The following is a 22466-nucleotide window of genomic DNA, read 5'->3' on the forward strand; positions in this document are numbered from 1 at the left end:
ATTAAAACAGAACCCATACATACAAGTTAGCAGTTGCACAGAGAGAGAGAGGGAGGGGGCAAGCTTACAGCGGGCCAGCGGCTGAAACTTGCGAATGGCGAACCCGAAGTGGAACAGCCGGCGATGGAAACAGCGAACTCGAACTAGAACAGCGGGCGATGAAAACTGAAAGATATGGGTTTTGATTTTTGGAACAATCTGAAACAATATGCCGATATGGGTTTTGAACTTTTGATTCTTGCAGACAGATAGATAAACTAAAATATATGGGTTTGGAACTTCTGATTCTTATAGATTTTGTAGTTTGCAATTGGAGAAAGAGAGCTGCAGAGAGAGAACGAGAATGGAGATGGAGGCAGGGGGCTAAAATGATTTGCCCTAAAAAATTATATTTATATTACATACGTTTTTGTTTTTGTTTTTTTTATTTTTTTTATTGGCAAATATTACGTACTTAAATTTATAAATTTTTCTTTTAAAATATAAAAGGGTATCATAATAAATTTACTAAAATACTTTCCTTCCTTTTTTTTTCCCAAACATGATCATTATCACTTCCTTTCTTTTCCTTCATTAATCAACCAAACACGACAGGGGATTAAATTTATCCTTCCCTTTCTTTTCCTTCCCTTTCCCTCTGCCTAATCTTATCATTTCTTTCCTTTGCCACCTTACGAAACATAGCCTTACTCTTGCTCCATTCTCAATCAACTGATCGCATTACTTTCTCTCACTCCATGTGAAAAAAATTCAATTTGAGAGCTTCGTTTCCATTTTCAATCCAGAGTTTCGATTGTAATTCAAAGAGAAATCCAAACCAAACTGTTGAGTTCATTAATCAGTTTATCCACTTGCAGGTAAATTCCATTAATATTGCTTGTTGAATTTCATGCTTTAATTGGGGATATATGTTAATATTATATAAAACCCTAGCTTTCTAAGAGTTTGAAGTTGATTTTAGAACTCTGTTTCAAATTTTATCTATCTTGATGTATAATTTAATTCAAAATTTTTGAGAATTTTGTTGAAATCTCTTTCCTTCTCCTTTTCTGTCGAACCAAATGAACGTAAGAGTCCAAAGTTTTAACTTCTTTGTTCTCTGTTCATTGGCCTCCAATTTCTGGGCGACCAAACGGACCGCTGCTATCAGAGTTAGACATCTTCATCTTTCGTCTCCTTCTGCAAGAACTTAGTTGTGATCGCAGATATCTCTGAATAATTACTTTAAGCAAGTTCAGTTACAGATCTCTCTCTAATAATATAAACAACACTAGTTTACTCACAAATTTATTGAATTTTCACAACATTTCACTTCACTAGGGTTGATATATAGTTTACTTATATTACGAAGCCAACTGACTTTACAATATTGCATATATATATATAAATATATATCATTATAACCTTTGGTATTTGTGAGTTGTATGTGATTCGGTTTATGAAGGAGGTCACAAGTTTCATCTTGGTCAGTTGACCTTGATATTGGTATTTTTCTAGTTTTTAATCGATCTAACAGGAAACTTGTCAGAATACAAATAATATTGGTATTAATTAAATAGTACTTGTTGATGTTTTTTGAGTTTAACTTGGATCAAATATTCATATGGAGTAAATTTGAAAATAAGAGAATGAATAGGTGGTTCTGGTCACGAAATTGGTATTTTTCTTGCTTTGGGTTAAGATATTGCTTGATTTATTATTTATTATTTATTATTTATTTATTTATTTATTTATTTATTTTTGTTGTTGTTGTTGTTGTTGGACTGGAAATCCATTCTCAGCATGTAGACTATTCAATAGTAAAGATACTGCCTAAGAGTATATCTTGACCGGGGTCGGCTTGCATTTTGATTATTACCACTCTTGTTGTCTTCGGATTTGTCTTAAAATTACCATTACTAAACGCATTATATGCTATTGTAGAAAATTAGAAATAAGCTAGTGAATAAGTAAAAAGTGTACTTAAAAAATAAAAAAGAAGTAAAAAGTGTCCTGTTGATTTTTATTTAATTATATGTTATTGTAGATCACGCTTTGAGCACAACTCGAGGGTTGGGAAATAAATTAGCGAATTCAGTGTCATAGTGACTGATTAATGTTTAGGCTGTTGGGAAATGTGCAAGTTTTAAAAACTTTTCGAGGAATTTTCATTCACAGATCTTGATTCATCATATAGAGACAAGTTTTATGCAAAAATAAAATATGATGTATCATTTAATTAATAGATTGAATACTTACATCAAACGTTTGAGTAAACCTTAGATCTCTCCTCTAAAGTGAATGTTCTCACTTATTGTAGATCCCTTTGTTAGATGCCTTCTTCTTGGATCTCCATCTTCTTGGTAATGATTTTGCCTTTAGGAATCACTCATAAGCCTCTATGAATAACCTTGGAAAATTAGGCTTGTGGGAGCCTCCATTAGATGAAAAAGCAAACCCTAAAATCCAGAGAGAGAAAAATATATTACTTTTTTTTTTCTTCTAAAAGTCTCTCCTAAAATATACATGAACCCATGTATATATAGGCAACATAAAAATAAGAAAATGAAATAATAAATCCTTCTCCATCTCTAATTCACATATCTCAAATCTAATACGATTCTAATATCAAGTTGGGCTATGAGTGAGAATCCTATTGGGCTTATTATTTTCTTGGCTACAATGAATCAATAATCGGCCCTGTCCATGGACCCAATTAAATTAATTCATTAATTAATATCTACTCCATTAAAAGAAATTAATTGAACTCCAATTAAATAATAAATAACGTCTAAGTCAATGTTGCACTTTGACCCCTCTATGTATAATTAGTTATCGGATAAATAAAGCCATCAATCCGACTACTTAATTAATATATTTATTTTGGTACCTTTGATTATTTCTGGCGTGATCACAATAAAACATTTATTTGGCAAAAATAATAATTTAAATAAATAAATATATAATAAATCATTTTGTCTAAAAACACACAAAGGTCTTCGAATTTAATTTGTGATTAACCGTAATCAATACAAAATAAATACAAGTAGCATTGATGCAAATATTGAGAATATAACCCTCTAACTATTACATAACTTTGGAGGTCTAAGGATCCCGAAATATCTGCTGAACAAATCAAAGTAATTATTAATTAATAAAAGAGTCTATATTTCTCACATGCTTAAGAGTCAAATGCCATGACAGTGATAAGGAGCAATTACTTACGACAACTCTCGCAATATATCTCAACCTAACGCGGATCCAGTTCAAGTCTTAATTAATTATAAGTCCATCCATAATTACCGACTATGAACCATTTATGATTACTATTTATATTCATGTATTGATCGCCATCACATATATATATAAATATCTCTTGTAATCAAATGGACACTATCAATTTCATAATGAATTGAAACATAATACATTGAATTCACCAATTATATAAATCATAAATATTTCAGATATGTCAGGAACATATGTCACTATAATCCAAATAGGAATTTGCTATGCCAGGGCATATAAATCCCAACAGCTCCCACTTACCCTCATATCCAATTCAAATTGCATCTAACTCCAATATTATCCAGGTGTTGATCAAAACTATTAATCGATGACACCTTTGTAAATGGATAAACAAAGTTGTGTTCCAATGCAATGTCCGAGCCATGAGTCCATTTTATTAGCGGACAATATCATGTAAAATATGATACTTCGTTTCAATGTACCTTGTTCCTCTATGGAACCTTGGGTCATTGGTTTGGACTACTTCTGCACTATTGTCGCAATATAGCTCGATAGGCAGGCTAATATGCTCCACAACCTCTAAATCAGTGAGATCAAACTAAAAGGCTTCCTTTACCGCCTTTAAGGCTGCAATGTACTCCACCTGCAGGTTTGAGTCAGTAGTTGAATCTGCTTAACAATCTACTAACTGATTTCCCTTCATTGAGTGAATATACACTAAGTCATGGACCTTATATAACTGATTTGAAATTAGAACTATCATAACTGACTGGAACCACATCATCACATCCATAAATGAGTATGAGATCATTGGTTCTCCTAAAGTACTTTATGATATTTTTCACAACAGACCAGTTATCAAGTCCGAGTTCGGACTGATATCTACTGACTATCCCTACCATGTAGCGGATGTCCTATTTGGTATAGACCATGGCATATATGAGATTCTCATATGCCAAAGCATATTGTTCCAGTCTCATTTGCTCAATCTCCTCTGATAGTCTTGGAAAACTACTTACTAGAGAAAGCAATCTATGTCAATAATGCAAGTACTCATTCTTTGAGTTTTGCGTACCAAACCTGGTCAAAACTTTATCAATGTATGATTATTAAGATAAGCCTATTTTCCTTTTAACCTAATATTGCAAAAGCTTGATCCTAGGAATATAGCTTACATCTTGAAGATCCTTCATTTTAAAATAATTGAACAACTACCTCTTTAATGATGACAAAACTTCCATGACATTATAAATGATTAGGATGTCATCAATACATATAAAATTAGAAAAAATAATGACATTCCCTTATACACTCGTGATTTAATCACTAAGAAATCTTCTGGTATTCTTTTGTAGATTAACTTGCCTTCCATAGGTATCACCCTACTAGAAAGTTGTATAAGATCCCAGATTTTATTAGAATATATAGATTCCAACTCTGATTTCATAGCAACTCGCCAAAATGATCTGTATCCATATCGGTTCACACTTTCGTGTAGCTTACTGGGTCCAACTCATGTTTGACAGGGATGTCCATAAAGGTCTCACCTAAAAACATGATTCTGTCGGATTGGATGATAATCCTCCCACTACATCAATGTACCGATGTAGGAATCTGTGTACTAGATGATGCTGACGCATCAATAGGGAATTCATCTATAATTCTTAATCTCTATAATAAGTGTGTTCATCTTATGGTACAACTGGTACTAATACCATATTCTTAAACATTATGCTACTAGGTATATGATTCATAATATGATCCTCCTACAGATAAACAGTGAGTGTAAACAATCAACTTTTACCATTGAGATCATAAAATAATCCATCCTAGTGCCTTTAGAGTAACTATCAAATCTATCATGCATATGATTTGCTTCGAACTTACTTGTCTATATCAAGCGCACATGTGCAAGACTACCCTATATGTGCATGTGATTCAAACTAAAATTTAGTAAAAAACACAGCTCAAAAGATATCCTTGAGATAGACTAAGATTAAATGCAGTTCATAATGTGCATCGATATCATTAAAGCTAATCTCTAAAATGAAAGAGATAATGTAGCATATCAAATCTTAGATCTAACCATGTTAAGCAGAATTCTGTTATTCCTATTTGACACCTCAATTCATTGAGCGTCAATTGCGGAAAACTGGTACACAACACCCTCGTTGACCATATAGTCTTTGCACTATCTCGAGAAATACTCATATCCACAATCAGATCGAAGTGTTTTGATAAGTTTAGCTAATCTGTGCTCCACATCAGTCTTAACACTCTCGGAATATACCAAAAGTTTAAGACTTGCGTCGCAACAAGTAAATTTATCTAAAACGTGAGTAATCTTGCTTAGATGTTCATAAGACCACACGTGTCTGCGTGTACCGACTCCAATTGTTCTTTATGTCTATTTCATTTGGCTGATTAAAGCCCTTAGGAGTATTTATCATTCAATACAGGATTCACAAGTTGGTTTAGGCTCTTTTGCCTTACTAGGTAATAAACATTCTTTGACCAATCTTTGAATCTTATTTTGACTGATTATAACCCAAAAATAGACACTAAAAATACAATGAGTCAGGAATAACAAATTTTCTCTTAACATTCAATCCAAAAAATGCAACATTAATTTCTACATCATGCAAATATTAAGAGTTTGTGATTATAGTATATCAACCATTTTTCAATGCACCAGAAGCAATCGCACATCTATTCAATTTTATAAAACTAGTTTTACAAAATAACAACACAGTTTTTATAAACCAAAAGTGAAACAAGAATTAGATTACGTCTAACATCTGTGCATAAAGATAGTTCTCTAATACTAATATTCTCATACTCTCTAATTTCAGATGTAATACTCCCACTGACTTAGCTACAACATTGACATCAGGTCAAGTACAAATATATATCCATATTATCGAGGCTTCTGAATTCCTGAAATCCTTGTAACGAATTGCAAACATGTTTAGTGGCTCCAGAATCTATCCATCAGGAATTAATAGATACAACCACATAACATAGCTCAATGATTAAATATATATTTTCCTATGCCACGTCATTGCTTAGACAGTTCGTCCTTTAGTGTCTTAGTTAGCGACAAAAGAAACAATTTCCTTCGCCCTCAACATACACTGCCTTATTCCCTTTAACCTTTTGGATACCTATGTTTTGTGCTAGCCTAGTCCTATTCTTGTCCTTCTTCTTTTATTTGCCCTTCCACTTGGGCCTAGAAGAAGATGGTATAGACTAGGTTAGATTGATAGGAATGCCTATACTTTTGATTATCCCTTCATATATTACCAATTCTATAAGAATATCAGCGAGTGTGAACTCAAACTGGTTCCTTATTTAGTTCACTCTAAAAGAGTCAAACGAGTTTGGTAACAAGGCAATAATCATGTCAACTTAAAACTTATCATCCAAGTTAGCCCTTTTGACCTCCAGTTAATTTTTAAATAATAAACAATCATTTTCCAAAATTCAATCTTTTACTGGAGATCCTTAGGCTTTCTTGATAGTATTTAAATCTGACATAGTACTTAGACATATGCTCTATCTAATCTCACCAAAACATCTTATTAACATTTAACATGATGCTTGAAGAAAATAAAATAATGTAAATGTTAGCTTTGGAATGTATTCGAGATAAACTCTAGAATATTGCACCAAATCATATCATTTGCCTTATTTCGCTTATTAAAAGCATTAATGTTTTCTTGGGTATCTTAAAGTAAAAGGATTAGGTTTAGGATTAATATATACATTTGTACCCTTACGTTGTGAATAAAATATCTAAGTTCCTTTTCCAGTCCGTGTCAATGAGGTCCTATTACATTGAATATGTAAGCAAACAGATAAAATGGATTGGACATAATTAATCTGAATATAAATACATTCATACAATATGCAAGGTGAATTATTAATACTATCATGCATATTTAAAATTAAAATAAGTTTGTCAACCACATAGTATAATAAATCTCAATAGAAAAAGAGTTTTTTATCACTATTGGTGAACAATCTCTTTTAATTAATGCGGGTCCCTCAACTTCGTAGTATAATAAATCACACAATCAATATGTCAATAACTTATCCTGATTGAGGAGTTCATTATTACTATTGTTGAGATTTATTTGCTATTAGGTGAGCACTTCTATTAAAATAGTATGTGGGTCCCTTAACCACTGCATGAAAAATCGAATAACCAATACGCCAATAACTTATTCGGTTGGCGAAGTTCATTATTGCTATTGGCGGGCAAATCCCATCTTTTCCATATCTCTTAAGACAATGCCTTGTCTACCATATGAAATGATTCCCGATTTTGTTTAGCCTTTCTAAAATCACCTAGTGTAGACCACTCCGTTAGGGAGCTAACACTATTAATTTTAGATTGAGTGTATAACGTTATTAAATCTCTAATGAAAAATAAAACATTAAATATCTTGTCATTATAATCTAGACTCTTTAAATCATGCGTAGGGCCTTGTTTTTAAATATCTAATTATAATGAATATTTAATATTTTTATTTTCATGAAACAACCATTCTTGTAATCTCAGACTCTTCAAATCATGCATAGGGCCTTATTTTTGAAGATCTAATTACAATGGGTATAATAATGAAGGCCATGGGGTAATGTATAAAAATCTCCGCTCCCACTCAATTTTTAATTATATATAATTAGGGTTTTTTAATTCATGATTTAATGCATGCAAAATGCCTAGATTTTAATCCAATTAAATTTAGAAAATATCTGGAATATTAAATGATTCATTAATATTTAATTTGAGGTACACTTTTAAAAATAATTTACAAAAATAATATTTCGTTTCCCCTGCTGTGCCCTCAAATAATTAGTAATCTAATCCAATTAATTTTCATAATTTAATTAATATAAATCAAGTCATTTAAATAAATATCATGGATCCAATGCATGAATAATAATTAACAATTATCTATTCTACGCATTTCATACATCACATAAATAAATAAATAACAGATAAAGCAAATAAAATGGCCAATGGACTTAGCTTTTAACATTTAAATGCTCTAATTATTGCGCGAGGGTCCACTGAAACGTCCTACGCACCTGCAGGAGTCAAAACACGGTCAAATACACCCCACACGCGCTCAACATGTGTCTTCACGCGCGCGCACGCGCGTGAACGAGCAGGCAGAATGCACCAATGCGTGGCATGCGCTGCCAAGCGCCTGGTGCGCTGGAAGTGACTGGCGCATGAGGAACACACGCCATCCTCACACACCAACTGTTTGATTGGTGCATGATTGCACCACGTCTGCGCCTCATATGATCTTACCTCTCATGTTGATTTCAATATAGTGACATTGGATTCAGGTGCACCGTATGATGGTGCACCGCAAAGTATTGGAGCAACAGCTTGCACTTTCGGCGCCTCCGTTGCAGCCGGCGCCGCTCCGGTCACTGGAATATTGCCGGAAAATCGCCGAAAATTATAAAAAGTTCCAGAAAAATTAAATTTAGGCTCTAAAAATTCCAGAAAAATTGCGAAAAATTTCTAAAAAATCCCAAAAAATTCCTGAAGCCTAATTTAATCCTTTTGGACCTTCTTGAAGTTTCATAGCATCCTTTGATGAAGATTACATGGCTTTAAAAAATATTTACACTTGAAATACAATGGAAAAAATTAAATTACATCATTGAACTTTCAAATGGCTAAATCAAAGCCTTAATTACATTCATCCAAAGATAAAATTACACTCAATAACCTATAAGTTTCATCCATGGGCCAAACATACATCATCATTCATTCACAATTATACATACATCATCATACATCAATAAATATATATATATATACATATATAATTTGGATCAATGAATGATAATTTTGATAAAAACATGATCTCTAGTAATGAATCAAACCATGCTCTGATACCACTGTTGGGAAACATGCAAACTTTAGAAACTTTTCGAGGGATTTTCATTCACAGATCTTGATTCATCACATAGAGACAAGTTTTATGAAAAAATAAAATATGATATATCATTTAATTACTAGATTGAATACTTACATCAAATGTTTGAGTAAACCTTAGATCTCTCCTCTAAAGTGAATGTTCTCACTTATTATAGATCCTTTTGCTAGATGCCTTCTCCTTGGATCTCCATCTTCTTGGTAATGATTTTACCTTTAGGAATCACTCATAAGCCTCCATGAATGACCTTGGAAAACTAGACTTGTGGGAGCCTCCATTAGATGAGAAAGTAAACCCTAAAATCTAGAGAGAGAAAAATATATTCCTTTTTCTTTTCTTCCAAAAGTTTCTCCTAAAATATACATGAACCCATGTATATATAGGCAACATAAAAATAAGAAAATGAAACAATAAATCCTTCTCCATCTCTAATTCACATATCTCAAATTTAATATGATTCTAATATCAAGTTGAGCTATGAGTGAGAATCCTATTAGGCTTATTATTTTCTTGGCTATAATGAATTAATAATCAACCCGGTCCATGAACCCAATTAAATTAATTCATTAATTAATATCTACTCCACTAAAAGAAATTAATTGAACTCCAATTAAGTAATAAATAACTTCTAAGTCAATGTTGCACTTTAACCCCTCTATGCATAATTAGTTATCGGATAAATAAAGTCATCAATCCGACTACTTAATTAATATATTTAGTTTAGTACCTTTGATTATTTCTGGCTCGATCATAATAAAACATTTGTTTGACAAAAATAATAATTTAAATAAATAAATATATAATAAATCATTTTGTCTAAAAACACACAAAGGCCTTCAAATTTAATTTGTGATTAACCGTAATCAATACAAAATAAATACAAGTAGCATTGATGCAAATATTGAGAATATAACCCTCTAACTATGAATCACATAATTACCTAAAGTGTTGGTTTAAAGATCCCGAAGTATCTGCTGAACAAATCAAAGTAATTATTAATTAATAAAAGAGTCTATATTTCTCTCATACTTAAGAATCAAATGCCATGACAGTGATAAGGAACAATTGCATACGACGGCTCTCACAATATATCTCAACCTAACGCGGATCCAGTTCAAGTCTTAATTAATTATAAGTCCATTCATAATTACCGACTATGAACCATTTATGATTACTATTTATATTCATGTATTGATCGCCATCACATACATATATAAATATCTCTTGTAATCAAATGGACACTATTAATTCCATAATGAATTGAAACATAATATATTGAATTCACTAATTATATAAATCATAAATATTTCAGATATGTTAGGAACACATGTCACTATAATCCAAATAGGAATTTGCTATGCTAGGGCATATAAATCCCAATAACTCCCACTTGCCCTCATAGCCAATTCAAATTGCATCTAACTCCAATATTATCCAGGTGTTGATCAAAACTATTGATCGATGACACCTTTGTAAATTGATAAACAAAGTTGTGTTCTAATGCAATGTCCTAGCCATGAGTACATTTTATTAGCGGACAATATCATGTAAAATATGATACTTCGTTTCAATATACTTTGTTCCTCTATGGAACCTTGGGTCATTGGTTTGGACTACTTCTGCACTATTGTCGCAATATAGCCTCGATTGGCAGGCTAGTATGATCCATAACCTCTGATGAGATCAAACTAAAAGGCTTCCTTTGCCACCTTACGAAACATAGCCTTACTCTCGCTCCATTCTCAATCAACTGATCGCATCACTTTCTCTCACTCCATGTGAAAAAATTTCAATTTGAGAGTTTCGTTTCCATTTTCAATCCAGAGTTTCGATTGTAATTCAAAGAGAAATCCAAACTAAACTGTTGAGTTCATTAATCAGTTTATCCACTTGCAGGTAAATTCCATTAATATTACTTATTGAATTTCATGCTTTAATTGGGGATTTATGTTTATATTATATGAAACCCTAGCTTTCTAAGAGTTTGAAGTTGATTTTAGAACTCTGTTTCAAATTTTATCTATCTTGATGTATAATTTAATTCAAAATTTTTGAGAATTTTGTTGAAATCTCTTTCCTTCTCCTTTTCTGTCGAACCAAATGAACGTAAGAGTCCAAAGTTTTAACTTCTTTGTTCTCTGTTCATTTTCCTCAAATTTCTGGGCGACCAAATGGACCACCGCTATCAGAGTTAGACGTCTTCATCTTTCGTCTCCTTCTGCAAGAACTTAGTTATGATTGCAGATATCTCTGAATAATTACTTTAAGCAAGTTCAATTATAGATCTATCTCTAATAATATAAACAACACTAGTTTACTCACAAATTCATTGAATTGTCACAATATTTCACTTCACTAGGGTTGATATATAGTTTACTTATATTACGAAGCCAACTGACTTTACAATATTGCATATCTATATCCCTTATAAAAGTGGATTCTATTTCTATTATTTATATACATTTAATCAATTATTTAATTTCAAAAAATAAACATGACTTTTCAAATAGTCACTTCTTAATTATATAAACACTTCTTCATTAAAACATTTTCAAGCTAATTATTTTTTTAAATAGTAAATAATTGTTACCATATTAACTACAAACACCTCTCTTCTAAATGACACATTCTAACTGCAAACACCTTCAGTATTTTAATATATATGCGTAGCATGTATGCCATTTATATACACTTTAAAACAATTATTTAAATTTTAAACAAACAAAATTATATGACTTTTCAAAAAACAAAAAAACTATACTACTCAAAAGTTTTAACCCTCTTAACTACCAACACCCTTTCCGAAAAGTCACCTACTTAACTGCAAACACATCTCATTAATGGTAAGTCACCTTCTTAATATGATCAGTTATCCAATATATCATCAATACAACAGCTGCGAGACAACAACATTTGTAGGAAAACCAACATTAACACGAATATCAAGAGAGTAGTCATTGGAAAAAATGTCATCGATCATCATCAATTTGTATCTGGAGATAAATTTCATGCTCCAATATATATTATTCTTTGTTCACTCAATAGCAATTTATTCTGGCCAGTGCTTGGGGTTAATAATGGTGGTTGTGGTGCTAGGCTTCCTACTGATCGATTACCCTTTCTTACTATCAATTGTTCTTGGATTTTTTTTATATATAATTATTATGAAAAAATAACATAAATTATTGCAGTTGCACAATTGCATTGCAGATGAAAGTGAGGAGCAGATTTCTGCTACAAAAAAACGTACATACATTCTTTTGCATGTTCCAGTGAATAATTGAGTAAGATTTTACACCAGTCATCTTATTTGTCATTTGATATTCCACAACGTGTTTCATTTTTTCCTATTGTCATTCTAAAGGAATTTCTATATGTAGTATATTATATGTGCAGTTTTCCGTGAGAGCATGATACTAAAATGTATGATGCTTTAATGCATGTTATTTGTTTTGTGGCATATCTTATTGCTTCACTGCAGATTCTACACACAACAAGAGCATGGGATATCTAACTTTTTGTTATCTATATTTATTTTCTTGAATTGAAAAACTGTAGAAAGTTAGAAACGTCTTTTATTTTTATTTTCTAATTTCTAAGAAAAACTTTAGATCACACTAAAAACATTAAAATTTATTTTACAAGTTTGACAATGCTACTAATAACAATGGGGTTTTTCTTTTCTATATTATTTTTGTACATTTTAAAATAGTTATTTAAATTTCTTTTCTTCTTTTTTATATTATTTATATACATTTTAAAATAGTTATTTAAATTTTAATTTAAAAAATTAAGTGACTTTTCTTTTTCTATTAAAACAACTATACTTAATATTTATGTGATTTTTCATTCCTTGGAAGAGTTAGTGTTATCACAGAGTTGTCTCGCTCGAAAAAAAACTCTAGAAGGAATCCAAAATATATTTGCACAAACAATCTTGTAAGTGTTTTGATTAAAAAAGAGTTGTCTATGATTCACATACTCTATTGAGTGCCTCAAAAATATGATTACACAAGTTATTCAGAATATATCCGACAGATCATGAAATGTTTTTCCACTCTGAGAGGTACTATTTCAATTTCTCCTTTTTAACCAACCATAAACCAATCAAATTTAAGGAAATTATGTTTCAATTACAAATCAACTGTCTAAAAATAAGAACGTTAAATAAAATTTAATTTCAATTTTTTAAAAAAAACATTGACTGTTGTTAGTAAGTTGGTGTCCGAAACTTGGCGTCTCTTGAAATGTGTCCATTCCAACTTATATAATCTATCTCGGTGTCTTTTCAAAAATTGAACTCTTTTGAAAGAGTTCTATGATTCTCACACTGTGAGCGTTCGGAAATACAATTGTATAAGGTATTAAGAGGAATGCTCATATTGGAACGTTTACTTCATTCTAATAGGTACTATTTTAATTTCTTCTTCTTAACTAACTCTAAATCAAATAATTTTAAGAAAATTATCCTACAATTGAAAATCAACTCTAAAGAAAATTTTAATTTTAATTTTTCCCCCCTAGAATACAATGACCGATTCAAGTTGGTTGATATTTGAAATTTCGCGTTTGTTGAAATATGTCGGTTGCAACTTATATAATCTTGACATCGAATTTTTCCTTGTATTAGTTTCTCTCTATATTTCTATGCAAAAATTGTCAGATGTACTTTATGTCTTCCAACAACACCTTTAGGAGGAAAGCCGTTCTTGGTTCATATGCATCAATTGCAACTCATTAAGACCTTTTTTTTTTTTTTTTTTTTTGAAGGTATGTTTCATTTTATATCTCCCTTGGTCATTGAAAATGAAATTTAAGTCGCCAATAGCACGAGCTTATTTTTGCAACCTCATTTGTAACCCCCAATAACCTACTATATAAATACATACATACATACATACATACATCTATATATATATATATATATATACCCTATAAAAGTGTATTCAATTTTGATTTTTTATATACATTTTTAAATAATATCTTTAATTTACAAAAATATTATACCGACGTTATCGTTTTCAAAGAGTTGCAATATTTCTCTTTATTAACATCACTTTTCTTGTTCCATATTTTACTTTCCTTTCTCTTTTTTTTTGCAAAGAGTTCTTGTCTTAAAAGGAGTTTCTCTTAATTAAACATCAAATTGATGCAACTTTTTTTTTTTTTACATCTATTCGGTTGGATTTTGACATCTAAACACACACGTCGGTTCAAGATTATATAATGAGCGGTTGACATTCAGATTTCTCTCTGTCATTCTATCCTTTTTTCTATAAATTGTTGAAAAAAATTTTCTTCTATGTTCTATTGCAACTTTAAATATTTCCAAGAAAATTCGTATTTGATTGAAGCGCATGACTCAAGCTTTATTTTTATTGAGGGTATGTTTCAATTTGAATTTCGGTTCAAATTTGATCAAATTTAATCAACATCTGTTCATTTTTTGAAGGTAAGTTTTAATTTGAATCCTATACCAACCAATTTCTAACCTTTTTGATAAAAAAGCCATACAACTTTTGTTTTTACTTTTAGCGTATGATTACATCTATTTTAGGTTGCATCATTGAGATGTAATAGTTCTATTGTTTTTCAACATTGTTTCTTGTTTTGCATAGATCGAGCCAAATTTAACATCCAAGTCTTTTTACATTATTTCTTTAGAACTAAAAAAAATTAATAATTATTTTGGATGCAGAAATTAGAATATCGTGTCAAAACTACGACGGTAATCATCTACTGTATCAGGAATGTATTATTTTTCCGTCTGGGACTTAAAATTTTGGTTTAAAAATTTTAACCCTTTAAGACAATACTTAAAACATCGTGTCTTCTATATGTGTGATTTAGTGAAACTAAAACACCAGTTATAATATAATTGTAAAAGTTATATCCTTTGGTTAAAACTCATTTAACCTTGATTATAAGAGACATCACTTTTCTGATATATCAAAGCTCTATAGATAAGTTAGAAAGTTAGGACAGTGCTTGGGAAGAGATAAACAAGATGATTATTGAATATGTTTAGAGAGGACAAACAATTATAACGGCGAGAGTGGAGAAGGTTTTCTCTCTATGGTTGGGATGTAAAATCTATATGGATCAATTTCGTGCCAGTTCTTATAACGGAAGCTTGGCAAGGCTTTCCTTTCAAAATGAGATATGAAATTGATATTGATGTTACTTAGTGAGTTAATGGTGAAGGATTCACATGGTTCCATGCCTTTCTGACTTTTTAGTATTTTTAATTCAACCGTAACAAAATTTAAAATAAGTATTATTATTATTATTTATTCAAAATGAAAATAGTTTTCACAGACGTGACTTTCTACTATTTTTCAACAGATTCCTGTTCCTAACATTAATTAATAAAATTAGAGACAAAAAATTCATAATTACCTTAAAAGTAATTTACTCCAAAACAAATATTGTTCTATTCAAAATTGAAGTCAAATTAAATAACTAAATGGAACAGAGTTCCAAAATAGAAACAATAAAGCACCTATGAAATAAAAAATGACAGAATAAACATGCTAGAAACAAATTTTTAGAATATGTTTGCCATTAGAAAACCCAGATCTAAACACACACAAGGACATCGCCTATAGCAATTTCTACCATTAATTCGGAGTTGACACAAAGTATCGGTGATATGTAGAAGTCCTTATATGAGTATAATTATTCAACGCCATTGTTGTATTTCAGCATAACATCATTCATTGATTGTGTTCAAACTCATCTATATAAGTCACCATTTTCCATCTCAGAGCATCCGTCATTTTTTTTTTTTTTCCTCAGAAACTCCTAAATTCAATTGAGCCTCCTATTCTAAATTTTACCACTATACAAACCTACAGTCATAAAACTATAAAAAAATATTTCATTCAACTCTTTTACTGCAAAAAAAAAAAAAATTGTATAGAGAAAATCTTTGGAAAGAAAAAAACATAGGAGGTATACAGAGAGGGATTAAAAAGCCGTAGGTAGTTAGATTCAAAGCCTTGTTGTAATGTCCTGTGGTTTATGAAAACATTAACATGTAACTTTTCAATGAAAAACAACATACATTCAAAAAATCTTTTGAATTTTATTACCATTAGATTGAAAACACTAAAAAAAATTTATTTTAAAAAATATTTGAAATTTTATTATTATCCTTTTTCAAACGTATTTTAGAAAAGTTATATACTAATACAAATTTCTTGAAAAGTCTTATAGTGTTTTTTATTTATTTCAGACACCTTTTATTTAAAAATTTATTACAATTTTATAAGTTCGGCCTTTTTAGATACATGGTTAGTAAAAGTAAACCTACTTTTTTTTTTTTTTTTCAAATATGTTGACATGATCAAAGAAAACATTACTGTTACTTCTAGTATTTGTTTTAGTTTAAAGTTATATTACTAAAACAATTTTTAGAAAGGAAAAGTAGAATTTATATATATATTTGGAAAATATTCACAAGCATATCTCTATTTGAAGAATAAAATTAAAATATTCACAAGCATTTTTCCTCACGTGCGATGCACGTTCATTTTTCTAGTATATATATATATATCATTATATCCTTTGGTATTTGTGAGTTGTATGTGATTAGGTTTATGAAGGAGGTCACAAGTTTCATCTTGGTCAGTTGACCTTGATATTGGTATTTTTCTAGTTTTTAATCGATCTAACAGGAAACTTGTCAGAATACAAATAATATTGGTATACTTGTTGAGGTTTTTTGAGTTTAACTTGGATCAAATATTCATATGGAGTAAATTTGAAAATAAGAGAATGAATAGGTGGTTCTGGTCACCAAATTGGTATTTTTCTTGCTTTGGGTTAAGACATTGCTTGATTTTTTATTTAATATTTATTATTTATTTATTTATTTTTGTTGTTGTTGTTGGACTGGAAATTCATTCTCAGCATGTAGACTATTGAATAGTAAAGATACTGCCTAAGAGTATATCTTGACCGGGGTCGGCTTGCACTTTGATTATTACCACTCTTGTTGTCGTTGGATTTGTCTTGAAATTACCATTACTAAACGCGTTATATGCTATTGTAGAAAATTAGAAATAAACTAGTGAATAAGTAAAAAGTGCACTTATAAAATAAAAAATAAAAAAGAAGTAAAAAGTGTCCTGTTGATTTTTATTTAATTATATGCTATTGTAGATCATGCTTTGAGCACAACTCGAGGGTTGGGAAATAAATTAGCGAATTCAGTGTCACAGTGACTGATTAATGTTTAGGCAACATAGGAGATCATCTGCACTCATTTGAAACATCATTAATACTACTCTACATTTTCATTTTACTTAGCTTTCATACTCAATTATCAAAACCATTTCAAGGTCACATATCTCTCAGGTCTAATCTAATTAGATATTTGATAGTAATTGGTATAATTTATAACCAACAGTAAAGTGTAGAGAAAAATCAACTCCTAACCTTTAGGCAATCTAACACTACCAAGATTTCATGAAGGTATATCTTCTTTATATCTTATTTGTACTGTAATTGAATGTGTGGTATCGGCTGCCATCGCTAGAGAATTCCTGTATCAGGCTTTCTATTCTGTGGATGATATACATGAGGCTTTCTATTCTGTGGATGATATACACACACACATATAATTCTTCCTGTATGACAATAAAGAAGTAAAATAAATTTGAGTGTCTTTTAACAACATGGGATGTTTGATGTGTCCATTGCATCATGTAATTTTGTAGGCTGTTCTAAAACTGAATGAAGCAAGGAAGCTCGAATCAACTGAACATTACAATGATGATTTTGGGAAAGAGTAGAAGTAACGTTATTTGTTTATAGAGCCATGGATATTTGGGCAGTGCGTATCCTTTACTCCGCTCCTACCTACATAAGCTCGACCTTTTAGAACTCTGCACACTTTAAAACAGTCTTGTTCATTTGTTCATTTATGACTTGTATTACCTGAGCTTGAAAAGATGGCCAGCTGCATTGAAGGCAAAATGTTTGCTATGTGGATGTGAGATTCTTTCTTTTTAAGAAAATTTTATCCTTATTTAGATGCTGGTCTGTTTTAGTTAATATTGGAGGTTCAACTCCAATGTAGTCATCTATGCAGAGTATTTGGAGCTTCCATGGAACGCTGGTCATTCCATTGTTCTCAGTAGCGCATCTGGTATGTGCTTTTTTGTAGTTCCAAAATGGCTCAATTTCTACTTTTCTAGCACTTAAAAAGAAAAAGAAAATACCCTTATTATGATTTGATCTAATAACTTTATTTCTAATATCTAGCATTTGTTTGTGAAGTGCTTTGTGGCAGCTGGTGGATAATTTCATTTTGATGCTTTCTTATAAAATGATAATTGCATCGACTGCTTGTTCAAGTGTGCATTCTTCTTATTTCCTAATGTTACAAACAAAACAAGTTCGATGCTAACTACTAAGCCCGAATCCTTAGGAATTGTTTATGAGAATATCTTTTTAATATTCTGTTTTGTTACTAATTTGTTTAGTTTGGTAGATAGGCAGCTACTTTTCTATTTATCTTGTCTTGGACTCTTATTTTTAATGTAGGGAATCCAAAATAGCATTTGATGGAGAAGTTTGTGAGACTGTGTTGTATGGGTCCTCTCTGTTTCTGCTTCTTGGGCTTGTTCCATTGGCTTTTGCTGGGCATGACTATGGCCAAGATCTTAGCAAGAGCGATTCTCTTCTTTGAAGCTCAGAGATCTGGTTACCTTCCCAGTAGCCAGAGAGTCCAATGGAGAGGTCATTCTGGTCTCAATGACGGCAAGACTAGTGAGGTATGCTCTAATTTTCTCTAATACTTCAAATTTTCCCTTTGTTTTCCATGTGAGCCATCATAATATTCGTGAACTGCTACAATTAAAGTTTTTTCTCATGTGTGACTAACTAATAGGCTTTTACTGGAAGTCTATAACTTATTTATGATCCTTCATTGTTGTGTGTGGTTTGGTAATGTTTGGTTCCATTGTTTCTTTTTTCTCTTCTTTGTACTATCACTTTGTGAAATAGTTTTTGATTTTAGTTTTTAACCATTATCTTTAGTAAATTATTGAAAAAGTTCATGAAAGAGGATTATATAGATGGAGTTGCACATAATTATGATAGCATCAATAAAATTATATGCTAGATTGGAGTTGGCTTTATCCATCTTGTTTATTTGACAATGATTCTATAAGTCATCGAAAAGTGGAAAAAATTGTCTTTGAATTCGTATGAATTACCAAATTTTGGATAAAAGCTTGGCTTTGAATTCTTTTGCTTTGCCAAATTTTGGTTCAGTGTGTGTACAGATCATCAAAACTTTTAGTTATTCAACTCAACTTCTTTTTTTTTTCTCCTGTAACAGATCATCATGAATTCTTTTGATTTGACAATGCTTCTACAAGGCTCTGTATTGTGTGTGTTAGAGAGGGCCCACATTAGATACCTTTATTTTTCTTCCATTGGTTTTGAATTGAAAGTTGGAACCAAGCTGGATGGAGAGTATTTAAGTTGAAAGGAGAAACATTTAGTTCTGAAATTGGACCTTTTGAAGAGTTTTAAGGTTTTGAATTGTGTGTACAGAAAAATTGTGTACTGTGTGAAGTGACTGGATGGACTGTGAAAACATAAAGCAAACTCATTTTGGTTATTATCCCACTAGATTTGAATTGACAAGGGAGAGACTGACTTTTATAATCATCTTGGATTTTCTAGTTAATGAGAAAGTTGGATGAGCTCATTTGAGAAAAATATGTTAATGGGTAGTTTTGAGTTTTAGGAGTCTTATTACACACTGGGTTTTAGGTAGGGTTTAAGGGTCTGTTAAGGGGAGAGAAAGAAGTCAGAGGGAAGGAGGTGTGTGAAAAGAAAAGCAAAAGAATGGTATTTTTCTTTCTAATACATACATACATACATATATATATATATATATATATATATACACACACACACACAGATCCCTATGGAATGCAGGGATGCATCCCAGCATTGCTTGCTGGAATTTATTCTTTTAGTTTAGTTTAAAGGAACCAACTTTGTTCTCTTCAGTAAGAGAGAGAGAGTGTGTGTGGGGACTGACAGGAAGGGTTGCATAGATAGGAGAGAGTTTGTTTGGTTCTTGGGATAATATTTCTTGGCTTCATAAGTTCTGGAACTAGACTAAAAAAATCAAGAGAGAGTGGTAGGAAAGAGATTTCTTTTGAAATGATTAGCTTGTATTCATTTAAATAATAGTTGTTAATTTCTAATACGTTAAGTGTTTTATTTCAGGTTGTACGTAGAGAAGGATGACACTTGGAGGATAACAAGGCTGATACATCGAGTCTTTTCTCTTCTCTTTTTAGGATTTGAGACATTAAAAAATCTTTTATTTCCCCAGAGACATGGTTACACTCATAAATGCATTGTAATTATTATTATTATTATTATTTTTATTGTTGTCGTTGTTGTTTTTGTTGTTGTTGATGATGATGTGGATTGGATTTATTTGGTTAGTAAATTTGGTTTATGAATGAATTGAACTTGATTATAAAAATTTAATTTTTTTAAACAAATTTGCATCATTTAAATATATTATTATGACCTTTAAAAATAAGTGTCATTTTTCGCAGCATTTATCTTTGCTGCCAAGTAATGGTACAATTGCTGTCATGCTTATCGCTGCACAGGTTATGACAACAAATACAAATCCTGCCATAAATGCTGCCAAGTAGCTATAGTAGCATTTTTTCTACTTTTAACTGCAAATAAAATTGTTGGTAGAGACCATAATTGTTGTAGTGGTTTATACTTCTCTCATACTTAAAAGTCAAATGTCATGACAGTGATATGGAGCAATTGCATATATACGACGGCTTTTGCAATATATCTGAACCTAGCGTGTATCCAGTTCAAGTTTTAGTTAATTAAGAGTTCATCCATAATTACCGACTATGAATAATTTATGATTACTATTTATGTTCATGTATTGATCATCATCACATACATATAAATAATTCTTGTAATCAAGTGGACACTATCAATTTCATAATGAATCGAAATATAATATATTGAATTCACCAATTGTATAAAGCATAAATATATCATCTCAGATTTACTAAGAATATATGTCACTTTAATCCAAATAGGAATTCGTTATGCCTGGGCGTACAAATTCCAACATTAACAAGTTCAATAACTTCTTCTAACTCAAACACTGTATCATTAGTGAATTTTTCCATTTTTTGAGAAAAAGAAAGGGAGAGAGAGGATGGGAGGAAACGTGAGAGATATTAAAAAAAAAAAAATCTGTTCTTGCTTTTGGCGCCAAGAATCCAACCCTTAAGGAAAGGGCAATTATGGAATTAAAATTATAAGAAATAAACCTTGTGTGATGTGAGGGTAACATTGTAATTTTAGTTTAGGGAAGAGAGAAAGTGGAGTGCTTTAGAATTATAATGGAGTGCCAATGTTAGCTCCTTATACACACACACAAACACACACATATATATATATATATGATGGTAATTTTGTAATTTTATCCGGGGCATTTGGGTCAAGGTGTTAGTAGTATATTTATCATTTTATAGTAAATGTAGACTGTGAATGTCTTTTCACATGAGGTAAGAGTAACTTTGTCATTTTTAAAAATTTGTTAACAATTCAGAAAAATAAGAGCGTTCTTGAGGACACACGTCAAACCTCAATAAGGTAAAAATAATAAGTCTTTTAAGTATTCATGGGTGTATAATTTGATAAAACTTGAGGAGAGAGGTAGGTGTAATTTACCATATTCCATTGACTCCCATTCATGTAAACAACTCAATTGAAAAACAATGAAGCTCTCCAGGATCATACATATGGCAGCATGCCCATGAACAATAACCACTACAAATATTCCTAATCCACTTTAGAAGGATTTCAAAGAAATCAATTCATGTACATATAATAACTTAAAAACATGACAATTGATATAATAATTAGGGGTGCAACTTGGGACGGGCCAGTCCAGCCCAACCTGAACCTAGCCCGAGATTTTCGAATTGGACTGAGTTCACCAACAAATCGGGTTGGCTTTGGGTTAGACACATTTCAACCTGGGCCTATTTTCGGGTTGGTCTCGGGTTAGAACATGGTCAACCCGAGCCCAACCCGAATTCTTACCCAACCAAACATGGCAGCCGTCCCTCTACCACCCCTCCACCTGAGCCGCTGCTCCATTGATCTAGTCTCTGAGTTTGTGGGCTTTTTACACAATCAATCAAGTTCCCTAGCCACCCGGCCCGAGCGAGGGAATGAGTTTGATCTTACAAG

At 31.3% G+C, this 22466-nt stretch overlaps 1 long non-coding RNA gene across 8 annotated transcripts; it reads left to right on the plus strand.

The window, feature by feature from the left end:
- Nucleotides 1–627: 627 nt before the first annotated feature.
- LOC132295468 (uncharacterized) lies at nucleotides 628–20625 on the plus strand. Of its 8 annotated transcripts, none has more exons than XR_009478490.1 (7): nucleotides 10770–11084; nucleotides 12399–12472; nucleotides 17912–18031; nucleotides 18146–18186; nucleotides 18274–18342; nucleotides 18741–18970; nucleotides 20445–20625. It is a non-coding gene; the product is annotated as an uncharacterized LOC132295468 (long non-coding RNA). The 8 variants fall into 8 exon arrangements; XR_009478489.1 differs by having other exon boundaries at nucleotides 18286–18342; XR_009478487.1 differs by having other exon boundaries at nucleotides 10768–11084; nucleotides 18146–18342.
- Nucleotides 20626–22466: the final 1841 nt, after the last annotated feature.

This window comes from Cornus florida, unplaced genomic scaffold, assembly GCF_030987335.1.
Source record: "Cornus florida cultivar Cherokee Brave unplaced genomic scaffold, ASM3098733v1 CherokeeBrave_3.0.0_Hap2_Chr02, whole genome shotgun sequence".
Lineage (NCBI taxonomy): Eukaryota > Viridiplantae > Streptophyta > Magnoliopsida > Cornales > Cornaceae > Cornus > Cornus florida.